Here is a 24,264-nt window from a genome sequence, read left to right as displayed (position 1 = left end):
CATAGCACATAAAGTGGCCCTTGATTTCATTGTGCCACAATTAATGCTTTGTTGTAAGGTTTCTATCTTTCCTATCTCCCTAGCATGCTGTTCAGGATGTTTGTTTGCATGTATGAGGTAACGAGTGCGCAAAGTACGGGATGCCATGTGAGTGCGCTGCTTTCCCTGCACTTCTCTGAATTTATACACAGTTATGAACCCTCCCAATGGTATCTATTTTGCCAAGCTCTGAAGCCTGGAAAGTAGACACACGCAGACTTGACATGTGGCCAACTTTGCACCAGACCTGCAGATGAACTGGCCTGCTGTTAAATCTTAGTTACCAGTTTAATGGTATCCACTACAGAGTGTAATTTGCTCTCTGACTTTGAGAACATTCAAACATGTAATTGCTCATTTTACTATAGCCGGTAAGATAGCTATAACTGGTAAGATAGCTCAGTGGGTTGAGCAATTGCTGCTGTGATGTGTGTGATATTGTCAGAATGCACCAAAGTATCAACCGAAAAGGATACAATATTCAAAAGGATACAGGAGGTAGGGTCTTCCGGATCCTTGTTCACCCGACTTGATAGTCGTGAAGTCAACAAAGACCTTCCAAATGATACAACCCTCTGGCTGATAAAACAGGCAGAGCGATGGATCACTGGAAAGGGCGTGGGTAAGGTATAGTAATCCAGCCTAGGACAAATCAAAGTATCATGAATAACTGCTCCAACCTGAGTATGATGAGTTAGATAATGACAGGAATGATCACACTGACCTGTATCTCTGGGTAGAACAATCCAGAAGTCTCTTGATGGATTCGAAACGAAGAACAAAACGACAGGGAAGGGAAAATTAGTAAGGGAGACTTATCCCGGACGGAACGAGGCTCACGCTAGATACGGGTTGAAGTCACCACAGGATAGCGTTCAAAGTTCAGTTCAAAGTCACTTCCAGTAATCCTTGAAAGGCTTCCTTCCCACTTAGGGATCAATCCTTCTGTTAATTCCACAGATGCAGGAGGTAGAAGAAAACAGTGTTTGAAGACAACGTGAGCGTGTGGATTTACACGCGGGCAGGAATCGCGCAGCCTGGGCCAGCCGCGTGTGAAGACAACGTGCGCGTGTGGATTTACACGCGGGCAGGGTTCGCGCAGCCTTGGCCAGCCGCGTTTGAAGACAAAGAGCGCGTGTGGACTTACACGCGGGCAGGTTTCACGCAGCCTGGGCCGGCCGCGTTTGAAGACGAAGAGCGCGTGTGGATTTTACACGCGGGCAGGATTCACGCAGCCTGGGCCGGCCGCACTTGAAGACGAAGAGCGCGTGTGGATGTTACACGCGGGCAGGATTTACGCAGCCTTGGCCAGCCGCGTATGAAGACAAAGAGCGCGTGTGGATTTTACACGCGGGCAGGATTCACGCAGCCTGGGCCGGCCGCACTTGAAGACGAAGAGCGCGTGTGGATGTTACACGCGGGCAGGATTTACGCAGCCTTGGCCAGCCGCGTATGAAGACAAAGAGCGCGTGTGGATTTAACACGCGGGCAGGATTCACGCAGCCTGGGCCGGCCGCACTTGCAGACGAAGAGCGCGTGTGGATGTAACACGCGGGCAGGATTCACGCAGCCTGGGCCAGCCGCGTATGAAGACAAAGAGCGCGTGTGGATTTAACACGCGGGCAGGATTCACGCAGCCTGGGCCGGCCGCACTTGCAGACGAAGAGCGCGTGTGGATGTTTACACGCGGACAGGATTTACGCAGCCTTGGCCAGCCGCGTATGAAGACGAAGAGCGCGTGTGGAATAGCACGCGAAGGGATAGCTCCAGGAATCAGCGTGTGGCGGAACACACGCTATCGAAGGCCCAAAAGTAGCTGTAGGAAAATACCAGGTTGTAGATCAGAGGTTCAGCTACACGACGCCAAGAGAGACGATCAGAAGCAGCGAGTGAAGTTTCTACGCTGCTTAAATACGTGATACCGTAGTTCACGTGACGAAGCAAGTCACGTGAAGTTAGCGACGTGTAAAGTGTAAACGTCGTTTTCCCGGTAACGTATCGAATAGCCTCCATTTAGAGTAGAACGGTCTAGCTGTTCTACGAGCGTAGCGTCCAGCATGCATGACAGTGCCATCCCCCAAAGGGACAACCTCTCCCCTTCTTGTGTGGAAGCGCTTCAATAAAGCAGGAGCATGAATGTTGGAAAGAGGTTCCCAAGACCTATCTTCAGGTCCATAGCCCTTCCAGTCCACCAGATAAAATGGTCTACCAGAACGGAGTTTCATATCCAGTATGTCTTGTACCTCGTATTCATCAGACCCCCGCACAGAAATAGCCACAGGCCGTACCGGCAGTCTAGTAGTGTCAGAGAAAGGCTTGATGAGCGAGACGTGGAATACAGGGTGCACCCGCCATCGTTGTGGCAAAGCCAGACGTACAGCAGCAGGATTAAGAACACGGAGCACAACATACGGACCGATGAATCTAGGCAACAACTTCTTCTTGCCCGGAATTCTTAAGTTCTTAGTGGATAGCCAGACTTTCATCCCAGCCTTATAGACGGGTGCGGACACCCTATGAGCATCGGCATAGAACTTGTCACGTCGTTTGGCTTTCTCCAAATGCTGCTTCACCCTTCTTTGTAAACTCTTCAGTTCACGAAGCGTACGGCCTGCGGCAGGCGTGTCCATGGATAGACCGGAATCTAGAGGTATTGATCGGGGGTGTTGTCCATAGAGAGCATAGAACGGTGAAGTGCCTATGGCACTATGATAAGAGTTGTTATAGGCGAATTCAGCCGCCGGCAGCACCGTGAGCCAATCCGATTGGTATTGCAAACACAGACACCGCAGATATTGTTCCATAGTACAATTGACCCTTTCGGTCTGTCCGTCGGTTTGAGGATGATAAGCGCTGGACATTCTATCATCAATTAGTAATGCAGATGTTAAGGCTCTCCAAAAGCGTGACGCAAACTGCGACCCCCTGTCAGTAATGATTACTGATGGTAGACCAAAGAAACGGAATATATGTTGGATGAATAGATCAGCCAGAACAGTAGCAGTTGGTAAACCAATACAAGGTATAAATAGGGCCAGTTTAGTGAAATAATCCACTACGACCCATAGGGTATCATATCCTTGATTTGGGGGGAGTTCCACCACAAAGTCCATAGATATCATGTCCCATGGTTTGGTAGGGACAGGCAGGGATTGGAGTAAGCCCACAGGTTTACCAGGAGTATTTTTACATTGGATACATACAGAGCAAGAAGACACGTAGTTTATAACGTCTTTTGCCATGGATGGCCACCAGCACCACCTTTTGAGCAGGTCCAGTGTTTTCTTCTGTCCAGGATGGGCTGCAATCAAGGAATCATGATTCCATTTGAGGGCTTTATCCCGCATTGAAGGAGTTGATAGATAAAGCACCCCCTGTGTGAATGGTAAACCGTTATGCACGTCTAGATTCATATCCCGGACTACTTGTGGGTTATTTTTTACCCACTCTTGTATTTCGGTTTTTAAGGATGGTTGAACCGAACACCCACAAATTACATGATCTGCCAACAGCTGGATCTGTACTTGTTTTTCTTCCTGCGCCTCTTTACTCATACGGGACAAAGCGTCCGACTTAACATGTTCTCGGGCAGGACGATAAGTGACCTGGAAATCGTATTGGGCAAAAAAGACGTGCCATCTGGCCTGACGGGCCGTAAGGCATTTCATGGATTTGAATGCTTGGAGATTTCTATGGTCGGAGTACACCAACACCTGTTGTTTGGCCCCAAGAAGATGATGACGCCATTCTCGGAAGGCATCTTTGATAGCCAGTAGTTCCCGTTCAGTAACGGTGTAGTTCCGTTCATATGAGGTGAGTTTACGAGAGAAGAAAGCCACTGGGTGTTCCTCCTTGGTTTCTGTGCAGACTTGTGAGAGCACGGCGCCAATAGCAACACTAGATGCATCCGCTTCAACGACAAATTGGCGATCAGGATCCGGATGTTGAAGCACGGGTGCAGTGGTAAATGCTTCCTTCAGTTTTTCAAATGCTGCTTGGGCATGTTGGTTCCAACAGAAAGGCACTTTGGAGCTAGTCAAAGCCGTCAAAGGAGCTACTGTTTTGGAGAAGGAATGGATGAATCTGCGATAGAAATTCGCAAAGCCCAAGAAAGACTGTAGCGATTTAACGTTATGTGGGATTGGCCAATTCAAGACGGCCTTTACCTTGGAACGACTCATTCGAGCACCTAGATTGGTAATGTCGTAACCAAGGAATTCAACTTCCTGCGAATGGAAGACACATTTTTCGGCTTTCACATAGAGGTGGTTCTCCCTAAGTCTTTGTAGGACTGTAGAAACATGTCTGACGTGTTCCGATAGAGACGAGGAGTAAATCAGAATGTCGTCCAGATAGACAACCACAAATCGGTCCATGATGTCTCTGAATATATCATTCATGAAGAATTGAAATGTGGCGGGAGCATTGCACAGACCAAAAGGCATCACTGAATATTCGTAAAGACCATACCGTGTCTTAAAAGCGGTCTTCCATTCGTCGCCTTCACGAATGCGAACCAAATTGTATGCACCTCGCAAGTCCAGTTTGGTGAAGTAGCTGGAAGTGCCTAACTGATCCAACAGCACGTTTATTAGCGGTAAGGGGTATTGGTTTTTGATGGTGATATCATTGAGTGCCCTGTAATCAATGCAGGGTCTGAGGTCTCCCTCTTTCTTAGGAACAAAGAATAGAGGAGATGCAGCAGGAGATTGCGAGGGTCGTATAAAGCCCATGGCTAGCGCCTTGTCAATGTATTCCTTTAACACGACATCTTCTTTAGGTGTTAAAGAATAAACACGGCCTGTAGGAATCTTGGCACCCGGAATCAGTTCGATAGGACAGTCGTACTGTCGATGAGGAGGTAATTGTTCTGCCTGGCCTTTATCAAAGACATCAGCGTAATCAGCGTATTCGCATGGTATGATATTGTCGCATTGATGTACAACGCTGATAGCAGAATCCTCCACCACAGAGGCCAATAAGTGTTGTTTATTTGACACCTCCTGACTGGTAAAGCAATGTTCGTTGCAATGAGTCGAAGGATATTGGAGCGATCCCGAAACCCAGTCAACAGTAGGATTGTGAAGGGTTAACCATGCAAGACCAAGTATGATCTCGTACTGCGGAGCAGCAATAACATCGAAGACGATTTCTTCTGAATGGTTATTTGATAACGTCATCCGAACAGGTACCGTCTCCTGGGTTACCATACCAGAAGTTAACACAGATCCGTCCACGGTATTCACCGTTTCGGGTTTTTTTTTGTTTACTAGGGGTAAGGAGTGGTTCTTGGCATAGGTGATGTCTATATAATTGCTGGTGGCGCCAGAATCAACCATGGCCTTGGAAACCACTTCTCGCTCATCAGAATGTAACGTCACCTGAACTATTACAGGTGCATGTTTAGGAATGGTACTGGAGTCCGATGAAACACTCGACACAGGGACTCCTGCTAGTGTCGAGTTTTGGCGTTTCCCGCACGCTTGACGGGTTTTTTAGGACAGGTTGCCAATAAATGCTCGGAAGAGCCACAATACATACATAAGTGGTTTTTTCTTCGGTTCTCCCGTTCTGTATTGGACAAGCGGCCTCTCACGGCGCCTATTTGCATGGGTTCAGGGTCGTTAGAGATGACTGCTGGTGTCTCTGACCGCCCCGAGACTGGCATGAAGGGCTTTTTCTCTCCCTTTCGAGCATTCCTTCGGGCGTCGATTTGTAGAACCAAATCAAGCAGCTCTGGGAAACCCGTAGGAACCACAGGAATAGTAGATAAGGCGTCTTTCAGTTCTTCAGAAAGACCCTTGTAAAAAACAGCCGTTTTCTTGCTGTCAGGCCATTGGGTTTCCGCCGTCAGTTGATTGAACCGGGCGACGTAAGACATAAGGGGTTGGCTGCCTTGTTGTAGGTTAAGCAACTCCAAATCTGTGGCTTGAGTAGAGTAACGCATGTCAAAAACTTTACTCATAGCAGTCAAGAGATCGTCACAATCATACAACAAAGGGCTATTAGTTTCCAACAAAGGGTTAGCCCAAGCAGCAGCCGTGCCCCCTAAATGGGAAAGCACGAAGGCTGCTTTTGTAGTCAGGTCAGGAAAAGATGTAGGACGGCAAAGGAAATGGAGTCGGCACTGGTTTACAAAGGTTCTGTAGGTTTTGGGATCACCCGTGAACCTTTCTGGAGGGGCCAAGGGAAACTGAGTGGGCATAACCACGTTAATAGTCTCCTGTGGGGGTGCCGTGGTCCCAGATCCGGATGCGGTAGCCATCGGCGCTTGTGTTCCCTGAGGACTACCATGTAGGGCGTCTTGCATAACGTCCATACGGTGCCGTAACATGTCCTGTGCAGTAACCATTTCGTTTCTTAAGTCGTGGATCAACTGTGTCAAAACAGTTAAAGGATCCGTACCCTCCATGGCTTCTGATTCTGTCAGAATGCACCAAAGTATCAACCGAAAAGGATACAATATTCAAAAGGATACAGGAGGTAGGGTCTTCCGGATCCTTGTTCACCCGACTTGATAGTCGTGAAGTCAACAAAGACCTTCCAAATGATACAACCCTCTGGCTGATAAAACAGGCAGAGCGATGGATCACTGGAAAGGGCGTGGGTAAGGTATAGTAATCCAGCCTAGGACAAATCAAAGTATCATGAATAACTGCTCCAACCTGAGTATGATGAGTTAGATAATGACAGGAATGATCACACTGACCTGTATCTCTGGGTAGAACAATCCAGAAGTCTCTTGATGGATTCGAAACGAAGAACAAAACGACAGGGAAGGGAAAATTAGTAAGGGAGACTTATCCCGGACGGAACGAGGCTCACGCTAGATACGGGTTGAAGTCACCACAGGATAGCGTTCAAAGTTCAGTTCAAAGTCACTTCCAGTAATCCTTGAAAGGCTTCCTTCCCACTTAGGGATCAATCCTTCTGTTAATTCCACAGATGCAGGAGGTAGAAGAAAACAGTGTTTGAAGACAACGTGAGCGTGTGGATTTACACGCGGGCAGGAATCGCGCAGCCTGGGCCAGCCGCGTGTGAAGACAACGTGCGCGTGTGGATTTACACGCGGGCAGGGTTCGCGCAGCCTTGGCCAGCCGCGTTTGAAGACAAAGAGCGCGTGTGGACTTACACGCGGGCAGGTTTCACGCAGCCTGGGCCGGCCGCGTTTGAAGACGAAGAGCGCGTGTGGATTTTACACGCGGGCAGGATTCACGCAGCCTGGGCCGGCCGCACTTGAAGACGAAGAGCGCGTGTGGATGTTACACGCGGGCAGGATTTACGCAGCCTTGGCCAGCCGCGTATGAAGACAAAGAGCGCGTGTGGATTTTACACGCGGGCAGGATTCACGCAGCCTGGGCCGGCCGCACTTGAAGACGAAGAGCGCGTGTGGATGTTACACGCGGGCAGGATTTACGCAGCCTTGGCCAGCCGCGTATGAAGACAAAGAGCGCGTGTGGATTTAACACGCGGGCAGGATTCACGCAGCCTGGGCCGGCCGCACTTGCAGACGAAGAGCGCGTGTGGATGTAACACGCGGGCAGGATTCACGCAGCCTGGGCCAGCCGCGTATGAAGACAAAGAGCGCGTGTGGATTTAACACGCGGGCAGGATTCACGCAGCCTGGGCCGGCCGCACTTGCAGACGAAGAGCGCGTGTGGATGTTTACACGCGGACAGGATTTACGCAGCCTTGGCCAGCCGCGTATGAAGACGAAGAGCGCGTGTGGAATAGCACGCGAAGGGATAGCTCCAGGAATCAGCGTGTGGCGGAACACACGCTATCGAAGGCCCAAAAGTAGCTGTAGGAAAATACCAGGTTGTAGATCAGAGGTTCAGCTACACGACGCCAAGAGAGACGATCAGAAGCAGCGAGTGAAGTTTCTACGCTGCTTAAATACGTGATACCGTAGTTCACGTGACGAAGCAAGTCACGTGAAGTTAGCGACGTGTAAAGTGTAAACGTCGTTTTCCCGGTAACGTATCGAATAGCCTCCATTTAGAGTAGAACGGTCTAGCTGTTCTACGAGCGTAGCGTCCAGCATGCATGACAGATATCTGCAGGCAAGGCCAACTCGATGTTTCATCCTTCTGAGGTTCATAAATGAGTACCAACACAAGTTGGGTTATATTGCATGCATGTTTGTTCTATATGAAGCGCTTAAGCCTAAGCGCTATATAATAACACATCATTATTATTTGGCCTTGGACGTCTGCTTGCATTCACAGTAATTTGGTAATATAGGCCAATACACACTGATAGTAACGATACATATGGTGATCCATTTATGTTTGAAATGTATTTCACATTACAGTGATATCGTAACCATATTTTTCATAGTGTACTTAGCAACATTGCTTTGGATGCCACTTCCTAGTTTGTCAAGTGTTGAATGGCCATGTCACATCACTTCCAGAGATGCCACTTTGGGGTGGGGTCGAATGACATCACTTCCTGTGATGTCATCGGAGGGCAAGGGTCGTGTGATGTCACTTCCACTACCCCTGGCATTTTGGTGAAATGACGTCCCCGAGCAGCTGTCTTGTTGTCTAAGACTCTACATTGCCTCCTATAAAGGACAAAGTTACATGTTTAATCATGTAAAAACATAAATCCTGCTAACAAACCTCCCGGGAAATGGCCATTGGGATTCTTCATAGCCCTAACATGCTATTCTATGCGATACTTCAAATACCATATTGTGTAGCTCACGATTGTGGTCTACTCCCATCCTTGTCCATAAAGTCTTGTTCAATATGGGGAGAAAAGTCATATGCTTTAAACCTTCCAAAATGGAAAAAAAAACATGTGACGGTTTCTTCAGCCATGTCTTGTTACAAATGGCCAACTTGAACAAATTAAAGCAGTCTCTGAAATGTTGCTGGGCTGGGTATAGAGGCTGAAGCAGAAGCAGTATTGATGGTGGTGCTGACAGAAGAGCTGTGCTGTTGGAACAGGCGGTGGCAGTGGACAATATGGTGGTGGAAGTGGGATCAGTGGCAGTGGTGTCAGCAGCTGAAGCAGAAGCAGTACTGATGCTGGTGCTGACAGAAGAGCTGTGGTGTTGGAACAGATGGTGGCAATGGACAATATGGTGGTGGAAGTGGGATCAGTGGCAGTGGTGTCAGCAGCTGAAGCAGAAGCAGTATTGATGGTGGTGCTGACAGAAGAGCTGTGCTGTTGGAACAGGCGGTGGCAGTGGACAATATGGTGGTGGAAGTGGGATCAGTGGCAGTGGTGTCAGCAGCTGAAGTAGAAGCAGTACTGATGGTGGTGCTGACAGAAGAGCAGTGCTGTTGAAACAGGTGGTGGCAGTGGACAATATGGTGGTGGAAGTGGGATCAGTGGCAGTGGTGTCAGCAGCTGAAGCGGACATAGTACAGGGAGCAGTGCAGATGTTACTGGGTGGAGCAAGTCCTGTCAACATCACTGTCACTGGAGGCAGCAGCACCAGTTGTTAAGATGGCAGAAAATAGGTGACTGCATATATAGGGTTGTGCGTGTGCTATACATGCACAACATTTGGTGGCTGCACACTCTGTCCTGGCAATTGGACAATTTGACCTGCAGGTCTGGAATGCATGCAGCATAAAGGGCTAGAATGCTGAACTGTTCAAGTTATTGTGGTGGCCACACAATACATCATGCCGCATGTGTTCATTTCCGGTCCTCACTTCACGTCCATTGGTGCGGGACATGTGACCATGAAACGTGATGTAAGTGATCCGGCATAGCACCCTTTTGCTACTGTTGGTGGCCTGGCCGGGCCTGACAAAAAAAGGGGCTTAGTGGGTAATTAGTAGGACAGTGGGAGAGGCAAATGCGAAGCCTGTCGCATTTGTGGGTGCACGTCAGAAGTGCCTGCTTCATATACAATGAAAGAGGGCAGTCAAACATGGCGATAATTCACAAACTGCACCCCCGGAGGACTCATCAGGTTTCTAAGTTGCTAGCAATACCAATTCAGCACCGCCTTTTGCAAAAGTTGTGTTTTCTTCTCCTGGCACATCTTGCATATCAAGAGTAACATGCCTAGCATGTGTCATTGCATTTAATGAGCATTTTAGTGAACATCCTGTGACTTGCAGGCCTGCTCTTTTATTAGGCGTTTAATGTCCCAGTCTGTTCTGGGTGAACATGTGTCACATGTTTGGTTTTGACCTGTGACCGCTGGGCTGTTTTAGGCACAGTTGCTGTATTGCTCTCCGGTTGGCATGTGGTCAGAAGTACTTTAGTACTTTCACCAAACTAGGGTAAAACATATTTTGAAGTGCCCTCAACACCGGCTTTCATTGTTCCTACTCCCATATCTTGTCTCCCAATCCCATGTATGCATGCCATGTCCAGCACCGACATGGCCTTCTCCTCCCACAGACAACATACCAGAGATGGCACGATGCCCTCGCCAGCTGTGGCAGACTCTCTCATAGCTCTTCAGGTTGGTCCAACACCCTTTCACCTTATCACTGGCTGTGGGTGGTTGAAGACATCTAGAGCCTGGTTCTAGATGGGTTTCCAAAGCCTGGTGTGGCTCCAGGTAGGCGATTGGTACTGAAGATACCCAACTAACTGGTGCCTCCTTAGCAACCTCCTCTGCCTAGAGCTCCAGCTCCACGTATGACAATGTGCCATTGCCCCCAGTGCCCCTGCCACCACCTCCCGAGGTCCTTCGGCCATTCCTGCCAGCTTGAGGACTCCTGGAAATGGGCGATTCAGAGTGAATTGATTGTTTTCAAAATGGCCGCTGCACCACTTCCTGGCCCACATGTGGTATTGGTATTTATTTCATTGTATTTTATTTTTACATTTAGAGAAGCGCACTTAATCTGTGGGCATCCGGGTGCTGATTACTGGTACAGTTACAAGGGAGAATAACGAAGGAGATTGGAGAATAGTTAGTTGAAGAGACAGATTTTAAGGTGTTTGCTGGAGACAGTGTGGGAAGGTTCTGAGCAGTGTGGGAAGGTGGTGAGTTCCAGAGCATAGCCGCAGCAACAGGGAAGCTGGAGCCTCCAGCTTTGGTGCACTTAAACCTGGTCACAGTCAGGCAGTGGCTGCCGATGCTCCATGTTGGCCTGGTGCAACAGGCTTTGCACTTAAACCTGGGCACAGTCAGGGGGTGGCTGTCGATGCTCCATGTTGGCCTGGTGCAACAGGCTTTGCACTTAAACCTGGGCACAGTCAGGCGGTGGCTGTCGATGCTCCATGTTGGCCTGGTGCAACAGGCTTTGGAGAGTTTTTGGCATAAGTAGGAAGGGCAGTGTTTGTAAGACACTTGTGTGCGATGGAGAAGACTTTGAATTCGATTCTTTCTTTGACAGGGAGCCAATGAGTTTTATGTCTGACTTCAGGGACATGGTCATGTTTGCCCAGACTGTAGGCAGCGCAGATCGCATTTTGTGTAGTTTGGAGTTAGTTGAGGGTTTTCTATTGTGGTTCTGCAAGGTAGTGCATTACAATAGTCAAGTTTTGATCCTATGTTGGAGCGATCGATGGTGAACCGATTTTCAATGGAGAGGAAGGGTTTGCAGGAGTAGATGAGCGTGGTAGCGTAGGCAGCGGAAGGGGCAATGACATTGAACTGGCATGTTAGATTGAGAGAGGCATCAAGGTAGATGCCCATAGTTTTTACAACAGCAAATTTCGCAAGACGTCCAGAGTTTCCCACTCGCAGGATTTCTGTCTTGCCATCGTTCAAACAAAGGAAGTGGGTAGCCATCCAGGATTGATTGATAGCGTTGACTGAGTTTTATTTAGTGCTGTCAAGGGGGTAGTTGCCAGAGAGTGGAATGAGGATCTGGGTATAGTCAGCATAGTTGCTGTAGGTGATGTTCAGTGAATTTAGGTGGTCGTAAAGGGGCTTCGTGTAGACGTTGCAGAGGGTGGGGAGACGCAGGATCCTTGGGTGTGGGTATAGCGGAGGCATCGCAGGAGAAGGATCCGGACGTTGGGTCGGCCATGAAGGAGGTAATCCATTGGTGGCTGCAGGGAGAAGTGGGCAGAGGTGGTGCCGCGAGCAGTAATGTTCTTATCAACTACTGCATTCATCCTTTTTCTTTTTTTGCAGCAGGAAATTACTGTTGCTTCTCTGAAATTGGAAAAGCCATAATCTGGTGGATTCACACGCAATTGCCCATGCGGCAGCAGTAATTACCGTACGCAGACGTTTTAATCGAAAATACGCCAGACTGATAGAGGGGAACCTGAGAATACAGGGCGAAGTTATCACAAGAGGGACCTGTTTTTATGTTATTTTAAGAGCACAGAATGTCCTTAGAGTGTTTGCTGGGGGAGGGGCTTAGTCTGCTGATAGACTCCATAAATTACTGAACATCAACGCTCAGGGCCCTTGCGACTGTTCATTTTTGTCACAAAGTTAGAACAACAGAATGCAGCACAGAAAGGTACAACTAGACTAGAAAATCAAACTTTCTTTGAATAATTGAATGGATGGCAAAAATGCACCAGTATGAAGACTTCTTTTAGGCAAATAGCAATAATTCAACCAAACGGATTTAAAGTCTTCCATATCATAAAGGGGTGATGTTAGGGTGTGCATGGCACGCTGGCTACCCACTAGAGAGCGCATCCTCTTCAAGACCCTCGCTTTGACCCACAAATACGTACACCTAAAGGCCCCCCCTACCTGCACCAAAGAATGCACCGATCCACGTCCACCAGACCAATCAGAACCCCCTATCTCAACATGCTCACAGTTCCCAGAATCAAGAGCGTCAGAGCAGGAGGAGCCAGTTTCCCAAACCTCACAGCCCAACATAGGAACGCCCTCCCTCCAGCCCTCAGAGGAGAAAAGTCCCACATCGACTTCCGCAAAGCAGTCAAGGCGCTACTATTCACCTAATCACCTTCTCTTGAGACTAGCTGTCACACACACCGCTTGCTCAAAATGTACTATGTATGTAACTAACCTGTATTGATGCCAAAGGCGTCTCTGATGCCCCTGTAACTGAATTCCTTGCATGAAACCTCACCTCCATGCCCATGGGCTGTTAGCGCGCTATATAAATCTAAATAAATAAATAAATGGATCCTTAGAACCAAAAAATGGCAACAGCGGATCAGTTTGGTATGGTGGAGTTACTTGTAAAGTAGAGCAATCTCCCTAAGGCATCTAGGTGCTAGACAGCCTGGCATCCAGGTGCTAGACAGCCTGGCATCTGCCTAGCTTTCCACCCCTCCATCCGTGACTGCTGACCCTACTCCTTCTGGCAACTTCTCAGCATGGCCTGCCACCTAGTGCATCCCTCCCCTTCGCTCCCCACACTCCTTCACTCTCAGACAGACAGACCAATATCCCAGTCCATCGCTGACCCAATGAAACCCGTTCTTTTGGTAGCTGAGCCCCAGCAATCATGTTTTACGGCCTAGGAGCCATTCAGCCCAGTCCACTCCCAGGTGCCATAGAACAGGGTATCTGGCTTTGTCTGATCCCAGCACAGGGGCTCTCACATGTTTGGCAAATGTTTCACTTTTTGGGGTTTCACCCCAAGTGAGTTACAGTAATCCAGAAGTGGACCCCTTGGTCTCTGTGCCCACAGGCACCCCTCAACCCAGATGTCCAACAGGACAGAATCAGGTGTCCGGGGTAGTTATTTTTCCTCTTGTAAGGAGGAGAATCCCCTAACTTTTTGGAATTCTTCTGTCTTTCAGGACAGGTCCAAACCTATGTGCAAATGGTAGTTCTCCTCTAGGCGAACACACTGAGCTGTGGCACTCCACAATTCGTTAATTCTGTATTTAACAGGGAACATCGAATAACGGGGCGGGGGGTGATCTGGTGGGGCAGCTTTTCCTAAAAATGTGGGCACCAAACTTGCAATGCTAAGGGAGTTCCTGATGAAACACGGTGGGCACTGTTCCTGTTTTTAAGACTCATCCATTGCCACTCCAATGTGATTTATTCACTGATAGCGTAAGCTCTTTTGCTGCCCCACTCACACTGCATATAGTGTCAACAACATATGCAGGCACACTTCCTGCAAACAGCATATGCAAATCCTGGAAACACGATCATTCATGTGCAAATTGCTAAATATAATGAAATGTGTTGCTGCTGAAGGTTGGCGCGCTGCGGCGGACACAGCGGATATAGGACGGGAAAACTTTGCATATTGTCGCTTCAATAACATGTATGCTGCCTTGGTGTCGTTTCATTGACAGCCACACGTGCATACCATTTATTTACTCACACCTGCTGCTTCTTCAGTGGGACTTCATTTACATCTATTTTTTCATGTGTGCCATTTATTACTGTTAACACTGGACAGAAATGAGTGTGTCAGGAATTTTTGACTCTCCCTTGGGTAGCGTGGCTGAGCTTAAGGGATGTCCTTGAAGAGGTGACGTTGCAGCAGACTAAAACATACACATCGTGAAACTGTTCATTAGGAAATTTACATTATGCCCAGACGAACTGGAATTCCCCTAAAAATCCGGGATTTATCAACCAGAATCTGCCATTCCTCTCAACCACGCATTTATATTGAGAAGAGATTCGGAAGAATACGGTAATCCTTCAACATGATATTGTAATAAGCATTTAAGCTAATGACTGGTAACTGGCTATAATGCTAGATTAAACTCTGGCACTGCAGGAGCTCTGTCCCACTGGAACCCCATTCACAGGCTGGTAGCAGGAAATATAACCCGCATGCAGAGATGTAATAATATTATTTCTCCTTTAAGCGCAGAGATCCACAGTTCTCCAAGCTCCCACCTCCTAGCCTAAGGCTATAATGCTAGACACGTTATGAAAATAGCGTTTAATCGTAGGCAGGTGGCTTTAGGACGGTCGTGGCTCATTGGATGGGCGGGCTAGACTTGCAAGTGACTTGGTATGCTCAGGAAAGTCCACATCACACACAGGGGTCATTCTGATCCCTCAAGTTTGACAGTTAGAACCTCACCAACAGTATTTGATTTGTTTGTTTGTTTATTTATTTAGTATGGCGCGCAAAACCCAGAGGTAACAGGGCGCAACAGAGAACAGGAAAATAAGATTACATAAAAGCTTAGTTGCAGGATGAGGCACAGGGGAGCATAAAGCATAACATTACATTTCGTAGAATCTGGTGAAAGTTAATTACAATACGGCGGGTCAATTAAGGAATGTACATATATACAGTCAGGTTGGCATGGTTCAGTCAAGGGAATCATTGGATCGTAACCAGGAGAGAGTGTTTCGCCTAAAGCTGTAGTAGGATTGGTCTGCTCTGATGTTGGGTGGGAGAGCGTTCCAATGTTGAGCAGCCATGACTGGGAAGCTGCTGCCGCCGGTTTTCTTTTGTCTCAATTTGGGTACCTGAAGGCAGTGAGAGTTAATCATTTTGGTGGGGCGGGTGGAAGTTCTTCTTACTATTCTGGCTGCAAGATAGGGGGGTGCTGCATTGTTTAAGCATTTGAAAGTGAGTGATGCTGCTTGGAGTGAGATGCGGTAACAGATTTTGAGCCATTTGTGTTCTCTTCTTTTGTTGGAGATGCGTTCCTTGGAGGGTAGGTTAAGGGCTGTTTTGAGAGCGTTGTTTTGCAGGGTTTGAAGTTTGTTGGTTATGTATTTGTTGGCTCCTAGGTACATGGTGTTACAGTAGTCGAGTCTGGATAGTATTAGGGCATTGGTGATGGTGATGCAGCTAGCTTGGGTGAGGAAGGCTCTACTTGCCCTGATTAGCTTGCACGTGTAGGCGGTAGAGGATGCTAGTGAGTTCGCTTGTTTTTTTAGTGACAGGGCTGAGTCAAGGTGAAAGCCTAGAGTTTTCACTGTTTTGGCCACTGTGATGGTGTTGCCATCAATGTTGAGTGCCTTGTAGTTGTGGCTGAGTTTTTGTAGATTGGTGTTGGAGCCAAGGAGCAGGAGTTCGGTTTTATCATCATTCAGGCATAGGCCGTGTGTGGCCATCCATGCCTGAATGATGAGGTATATTTTGTTTACCAAGGCCGTATCTGAATCGAAGTTGCCCGAAAGGGGTATGAGGATCTGGGTGTCATCTGCGTAGTTTGTGTATCTGACACCCAGTTTGTCCAACTTATCAAATAGGGGCTTGGTAAAAATGTTGTAGAGGGTGGGGGAGATGCAGGACCCCTGGGGTACACCGCAGGTAATTTAGATGGGGTCTGCTGAGGCTAGTGAAGAAAAGGCTCTCATAGTTCGATTGTCCAAGAATGAGTGGATCCAGGCTATGGCATCATTTGAGAAGTGGGCATCCGAGGCCAGGTGTTCGCACAGGACTGTGTGATCTACCAGGTCGAAGGCCGCTGATAGGTCGAGGAGGAGAAGCATGGCAGTGTTTCCTTTGTCATTAATCTCAATGATTTGGGTTTTAGATCGATTAAGGCTATCTCATTGCTGTGCTGCGGTCTGAAGCCGATTGGCGGGCGCCTAGTAGTTTGTGAGTTTCTAGATATTGCTGGATTTGCAGGTATGCTACTCGGTCTATTATCTTTAATAGGAAAGGTACCGTGGTGATGGGCCTGTAATTAGTGGGGATTGAGTATCATTGAGATATTTTCCATCTGGCCATTCAGAGTTCTTAGAGCACACCTGATTCACTGCCTTCATGCTTCCTGGGTTTACAAGCCCCTCACAAGATAATGGTGTGTTATTTACATAGTGCTTTCACCAAAGACATTTACATACAATATCACCCAATCGAGGTTGGTACTCTTTCATCGACCTCAGAAGGATGAAAGGCTGAGTTGGCCGTCATGGAATTGTGACCTTTGATCTGGAGATCGCACAAAGATCACAGCAGCGATTGCTGAACCCGCTGAGCTATCTTTCCATGCATTGAATCTGGGGCAGTCTCAGCTGTGCACAATGTGCATGGTGATGATTGGGAATGGCGCACATTGTGGCACCAGTGTGCGCTGCCCTTGTGCCACTGATTTTGATGGAATTTGTCTAGTGATCAGAGCCTGGGGTGGAAGGGGGACTTAGAAGCCCCTTGTCACATATCCTGGAATGCTTCTTCACAGGTGCAGGGTTCATGGAAAAGCCATTTCACTTCCACCAGATTCAGAATGAGGCTGCAAGACTCCAGCACAGAGGAATCTAACAATATAATACAAGGCCAGATGCAATCACAGCTTCACCTGCTGTCACCGCTAGAGGGAGCTGTTGCCCTAGGATACATAGAGGCAATGCCAATTCACTCTTGGCTTGGGCTGCTGCCTACTGTCTGAGCTCTGCACAGATCTGTATTTGTTATTTCAGCATTTTGAGTGCTTGTGAAGTCTTGAGGGCTTTCAACTATTTAGAAGCGTGTTGTGGTTTCCATTTTGGAAAAGATGACTGCCCATTACTGCTGCATTACTATGTTAGTGAGCTATATTTCTATGTTCCTGTGGTATGCAGCTTATTCATTGCTTATGCTAGTATTCTTCATGTCTTATGGATGCTATAATAATATCGTTCATGTCTAAATGCATGTGTTACGTGGTGTTCGTGTTCTTCACGTTGAGTGCACTTTTGCTACGTGTCTAATGCCTGCACATGTATTGTCACAATGTTAGTTTGGTTACTCGAGCCATCTTTAGCTTAGATCGTGTCCATCTCCTGTTGTACCTGCCTGGGATAAGGGCGGTACGGTTGTCTTAGTGATTAACGTTTCTCACCTGTGCGGTATTGGGCTGGGGTAGTGGCAGAAGCTATGGATGACATATTCGTCTGCCTCTCAACACATGCATGTGTATGTTTTCCTTATCTATCTCACTGTGGTGGGCCACTGCATTGCATTTCCTCATTTGCTGTATAGCGTTTTATTTCTAGCGTTCAGCACAGGTCCTTTTTGCCGATGTACGCCTGCAACCTTCATGCCAAGATGTGCTGGGGTGCATAGTGCGAGTTCATCATGATCTTGCTGCACGCGTGTTGCCTCAGAGTAGGACCGATTGCTGCGCATGTGCAGTTCTTGCCGATCACAATACGTAGGGATGCAAGATTGTGCACTAGACAAAAGAACACACCTCAGGGTGGAGCTGTGATTTTGCAGCACCTTTGAACCAGGTGATGTTCTTGTTTTCTTTTTGTAGTCTTTGTCCTTCTGGATAACAGTGTTTTTGTCTATCTTTCTCATCAGTGGCCAGGGGATTTATCTCCAATTTTACTCTCATCCTTACATCCTGAAGTTGACTTCACTGCCAGCTTCTCCGCTGTAGGCACCCTATGCATGAGCCCGAAGATAAGATTTAAAATGCACGAGCTCTGATTCTCAGGGAACAACAATAAAGATGTTTCACAGTAGATTGCCCCTGCGTCACACAATAAATTGTGATTTTATTCGATTTCGCATGCTGGCAGCCCATTAATCAAAGTGAGGATTCACCTGTGTGCGGCGCGCTCCATCCAAACAATGCTTATTGATTCTCTTAGAAGGATCTTATCAGAGTCTTACCAGCTTTGCACAGATCCTACTTATACCTTTATAAGAACTCAACAAGTATTTGGATATGATAGGTTATTTATAACGTGCTTAATACCCAGAGGTTTCAAAGCGCAGACCCGGGGATCGAACCTGTGTTGCTCGGTGTCGTATAGCTGCAAAGGCGAGCATGTTGCCCCTGAGCTATTCTCCTCGGATGTAATGTGCAGTTCAGAGCCTGCTGACGAACCCCACCTTATGCCTGAACCTCTGTTTCTCTTGGTGGGGCCATTTCAGGGATTAGATCTTGGATCTCCATCGGGATGACTTGTGATACGTTTTTGCAGCTTACTCTTTTCTCAAAACTGACTGTGTGAACAGGTTTAACGATCTTTGACACGCTTTCTCTTTCTTAGTTGATCCCTGTGTTCCAGTTCACAAAGATGCTCGGGAATCAGCAGATGCAAGCGGCTCTCACATCTGCAACTCTTGCCTCCTCCTACCTGAGGCACACATTTAGAAGCTGGGGCACATCTGGAGAGGCCAGAATCCTCCGTGCAATGCTCGTGACTATATTTTGGGGGATCACGTTTGCGCATGAGTATCTCAAAATGTTCCAGATTTCTCCAGATCTGCTACAGTTTTAGGCTTCGTGAATCCGTTTTTAGGGGCATGGTGAAAACCTGAGAGCCTCACAGATATTTCTTCATTTCTTTGAGCGCAAATTGTCTGTTAGGTTTTCCATTGTCAAGGTGGCTTGTTTATTTTCTGACTAACTCACACATTATGCCTTTCAGTAAAAAAATTAATAAATCAAGTAAGGCTTTGGGGCCGATTCATGGAATTATTTGCGTGGAAAATTGCAGATTTGCCTGCCATTCTGCATGCGGACCACTATTTGTCGATTCATAGAATCGACTACACAGGACTTTTCCGTAACTTGTGGGGACTTTGCGCAGGCTCGGCACGTCTCTGCGAGTGGTCGAGTGCACTGCGTGAGACACAACGCAGAGCATGTGCGAGGTCTTTGCAGAGGGCGGAGTAGGGGTCGAAACACAGAAAATGAGGAAGAAGGGGGGACTGGGCATTCCATGGGATGGGCTGCAGGCAGTCCATAGCACGCCCACAAATGCGCACGACAAAGCCTTTTCATGGATGTGACCGCTCAACGTCTCGCCTGTGAAATGCTCACGCAAATCCCTCCATCTCTACGCCGCCTGAAGACAGGCCCAAGTACACTTGCAAATAGGAATCGCAGCATGGAGGTGGGTTTGCATATCCGATTTAGGGGTGCGTTTACAAAGCTGGGGATCCGATCATACTTATGGGTGCATATTCGCAGTGTAGTGTGGTGCAGGAACAGTTTACCGGGGTTCGCACGCAGATTTTCTGAATTTTACCAGAGTTACGATGCATTGTACGCATGTTGTTGGTGTGCCGGTAACAGATATGGGGGACCCCGCCCAGGGTCCCAGGATGCAGGCCCGCTTGCAGGGGACACCACACGCTGTTTGAAGGGTGTGTGTATTTTTGCCTGGGGGAGCATGCAAAGGTAGCTGTTCTGGCTTTTTTTCATTTGCGTGGGGGCCTGTCAGGAGCTTTCTGGCTGTGACTGGTGTATACGGTTACTTTGCGCAGAAAATTCCATGAATACAAAGGGCACGTATTTTGTATTCATTGCGCAGGCTTGCACAGTGTCGTTCTCATGCACTTTTCCATGAATCGGGCCCTTTATTTGGTTAGATGAACTCCTTCTGAAGAGGTCTTCAGTTTACATAAGGCGCAGGCCATCCACTAATGTAAACTCATTCCCCAAATGACCTACCCAAGGAACATTCATTGAAACTGCTCCGGCACACTGCACACACCGACATTCAAACTCTCACTCTTGATGGCCAGAAGGATGGGCAACTAGGCCACCACACCACTTCGTCCTTTACACTCAGCACATTAACAATGCCACGCACTCAGTCCCTGACTCTGTCACCAGGCCCAGCACATCCTTCGCACGCATGACAAACTGCGCTCAAGCACCCTCTCGTCACACAACCAATCCCTTCCACAGGAGAAATGCGCTGGTCTTGGAAGCAAGACCACGCAGAGGAACAGAGGTTCGAATCCCGGATCCACCCTTAGAAACCCAACTCAGGTGTGGTGTTAGGCGTGTTATAAAAAATGATTAAATAAAATAAATAACCAAGCAGCGCGACCGGTGCACCCTGATGCCTGCGGGCATGCTAATAACAGGACACTGGAAACGACCCATAACACAAAGAAAGAGGAGGCGCAGGCCCAAAACCTGACAATATCCGAGCGCACTCCATGGATATGCCTAACAACCCACGTGACCCACAAACATTATGCTTTTAAAAAACATTGTTTATTTTGATATAGTTTATAAAGATAAACCTTATACAAGTGAAAATGTACATGAAGTAAATCAAAAAAGAAAAACTAAGAGAAAACATTTAAATAAAACAGATCACAATAAAATCATCACAATGCATTACAATTCAATAGAATGTTCCACCAAAATTGTACCTAGTGAAAGGACCAACGATGCATTCATTGCCCACATCAATCTGGACCAAAGCACATTCTTTGATACGTCAGAATTAAAACTTGGAATTTCATGCCAAACGTTATCCATTTCGTTTTCAATGTTTGCCTTCACCCAGGGGAAACTTGCATTGCAAAGGCTGGCATTTTTCTGAAATAAAAAGGCATATTGTTGGCTCAAAGACACTCACCCTGTTTGCACACTGGGTGTGAAAGGAGTGGCTGAGTCAAGGCCGAAGAGCAACACGAAGTAAAACACTATTTTTCATTCTCACGCGACCCAAGGTGTCATGTTAAAAGAACTCAGACCCTAAAATGTCCTTATCCTGTCAAACACCCACTTCAAACCTCGTGGGTAAAGAGGAAGTGAGGAAAATATGCCTGCCAACCGACTGCACGCAACTAGGGCCAGTTCATTTTCAGTCAATTTTAGCTGTAATATGGACCTGCGACGAGTGCCAGCAGAAGGGCACTCTTTTCCTTAACAAGAAGCGCGACCTTTAAGAAATGATGCTCGTTCAGTCTGCACTCGTTTTCACTTCCACCAGCCATTCGGTGGAAGATTAACTCGGTTAGGGCGAGACCTTGGGCAGTGAACTGAACACAGAGGAAGAAGAGCTTCCTGTGAGAGGAGGGTGCATGCGAGTGAGAGGACAGGAGGGTGCATGCGAGTGAGAGGACAGGAGGGTGCATGCGAGTCAGAGGACAGGAGGGTGCATGCGAGTCAGAGGACAGGAGGGTGCATGCGAGTCAGAGGACAGGAGGGTGCATGCGAGTCAGAGTAGGGTGCATGTGAGTCAGAGTAGGGTGCATGTGAGTGAGAGTAGGGTGCATGTGAGGCGAGGGTGCATGCAAGTGAGAGGAGGGTGCATGTGAGAGAGAGGAACGTGCATGTGAGTGAGGGAAGGGTGCATGTGAGGGAAAGGTGCATGTGAGGGAGAGGAAGGGTGCATGTGAGTGAGAGGAGGGTTCATGTGAGTGAGAGGAGGGTTCATGTGAGTGAGAGGAGGGTGCATGTGAGTGGGAGGGAGGGTGCATGCGAGTGAGAGGAGGATGCATGCTAGTGAGAGGATGGTGCATCTGAGTGAGAGCAGAGGAGGGTGCATGTGATTGAGAGGAGGGTGCATGTGAGTGAGAGAAGGGTGAATGTGAGTGAGAGAAGGGTGCATGCGAGTGAGAGAAGGGTGCCTGCGAGTGAGGGGAGGGTGCATGCGAGTGAGGGGAGGGTGCATGTGAGTGAGAGGGAGGGTGCATGCGAGTGAGAGGAGGGTGCATGCGAGTGAGAGGACAGGAGGGTGCATGCGAGTGAGAGGACAGGAGGGTGCATGCGAGTGAGATGAGGGTGCATTTGAGTGAGAGTAGGGTGCATGTGAGGCGAGGGTGCATGCAAGTGAGAGGAGGGTGCATGTGAGAGAGAGGAACGTGCATGTGAGTGAGGGAAGTGTGCATGTGAGGGAAAGGTGCATGTGAGTGAGAGGAAGGGTGCATGCGAGTGAGAGGAGGGTTCATGTGAGTGAGAGCAGGGTTCATGTGAGTGAGAGGAAGGGTGCATGCGAGTGAGAGGAGGGTTCATGTGAGTGAGAGGAGGCTGCATGTGAGTGGGAGGGAGGGTGCATGCGAGTGGGAGGGAGGGTGCATGCGAGTGAGAGGAGGGTGCATCTGAGTGAGAGCAGAGGAGGGTGCATGTGATTGAGAGGAGGGTGCATGTGAGTGAGAGAAGGGTGCATGTGAGTGAGAGAAGGGTGCCTGCGAGTGAGAGAAGGGTGCCTGCGAGTGAGGGGAGGGTGCATGCGAGTGAGGGGAGGGTGTATGCGAGTGAGGGGAGGGTGCATGTGAGTGAGAGGGAGGGTGCATGCGAGTGAGAGGAGGGTGCATGCGAGTGAGAGGAGGGTGCATGCGAGTGAGAGCAGTGGAGGGTGAATGTGATTGAGAGGCGGGTGCATGTGAGTGAGAGGAGGGTGCATGTGAGTGAGAGGAGGGTGCATGTGAGTGAGAGGAGTGTGCATGCGAGTGAGGGGAGGGTGTATGCAAGTGAGAGGAGGGTGCATGCAGTGAGAGGAGGGTGCATGCAGTGAGAGGAGGGTGCATGTGAGTGAGAGGGAGGGTGCATGTGAGTGAGAGGAGGGTGCATGCGAGTGAGAGGAGGGTGCATGCGAGTGAGAGGGTGCATCTGAGTGAGAGCAGAAGAGGGTGCATGTGATTGAGAGGAGGGTGCATGTGATTGAGAGGAGGGTGCATGTGAGTGAGAGGAGAGTGCATGTGAGGGAGGGTGCATGTGAGTGAGAGGAGGGTGCATGTGAGTGAGAGGAGGGTGCATGTGAGTGAGAGGCGGGTGCATGCGAGTGAGAGGAGGGTGCATGCGAGTGAGAGGAGGGTGCATGCGAGAAAGGAGGGTGCATGAGAGTGAGAGGAGGGTGCATGAGAGTGAGAGGAGGGTGCATGCGAGTGATAGGAGGGCGCATGCGAGTGAGAGGAGAGGAGGGTGCATGCGAGTGAGAGGAGGGTGCATGCGAGTGAGAGGAGGGTGCATGCGAGTGAGAGGAGGGTGCATGCGAGAGGGAGGTGCATGCGAGTGAGAGGAGGGTGCATGCGAGTGAGAGGAGGGTGCATGCGAGTGAGAGGAGGGTGTATGTGAGTGAGAGGAGGATGCATGTGAGTGAGAGGAGGGTGCATGTGAGTGAGAGGGGGTGCATGTGAGTTTGAGGAGCTTGTATGTGAGAGGAGGGTGCATGTAAGTTCGAGTTCATTTGGCTCAGCGGCATTTGAGCCGCTGGGCAAAATCTAGGGCGTGACGGTGGCACAGCCTTTCATTAAAAGTGTGTCTCATCAGTGGGTCAAGATCCAGCCAACTATACACTAGGTATTGCCCTCCTAAGGGTTACATTCAAATTGACACTTCAGTGTATGTGCCTGCAGTGGGCGGTTCAGCCTCCTCAAATGAACCATGAAGGGTAAACCATTTGCAGCTGAAACCAAAGTGTTCTGATGGGTTTGCAACCCCATTGGAGCCAGTTTATTAGTCCCTGTTGTCTCGACCTGACTTGAAGTTGACTTGACATTATTTGAAAATCTGACCTTAGTGAATTTTGAGAAACAGACGCATGAAGGAAATCGAAAGCTGCCCTGAGGTTCACTACACATCCAATTTCCAAACTGAATTCATTTGTGCATTTGAATCCTTTTCAATGCAGACAATATATGCACATTTACTTGATTTGCTTTAGAAATATTGACAACAGAAATCAGCACATGGTGCAATGAGGGCCCCCCTTCTAAAGCAGGCTTCTTC

General features: G+C 48.5%; 1 protein-coding gene and 1 long non-coding RNA gene across 4 annotated transcripts in view; one reads left to right on the top strand and one right to left on the bottom strand.

Moving 5' to 3' along the window:
• LOC138513182 (uncharacterized) overlaps positions 1-24,264 on the top strand; it is a 964,728-nt gene that overhangs the window by 40,249 nt on the left and 900,215 nt on the right. The window lies entirely within an intron of this gene.
• Positions 1-24,264, bottom strand: part of GRM3 (glutamate metabotropic receptor 3) — a 653,673-nt gene that overhangs the window by 415,616 nt on the left and 213,793 nt on the right. The gene's annotated exons all lie outside the window — the stretch shown is intronic.

This window comes from Ambystoma mexicanum, chromosome 12 (assembly GCF_040938575.1).
Source record: "Ambystoma mexicanum isolate Mex_15411 chromosome 12, UKY_AmexF1_1, whole genome shotgun sequence".
NCBI classification, from domain to species: Eukaryota; Metazoa; Chordata; class Amphibia; order Caudata; family Ambystomatidae; genus Ambystoma; species Ambystoma mexicanum.
Note: the sequence above shows the minus strand (reverse complement) of the source record. Positions and strands in the feature narration are given on the sequence as shown.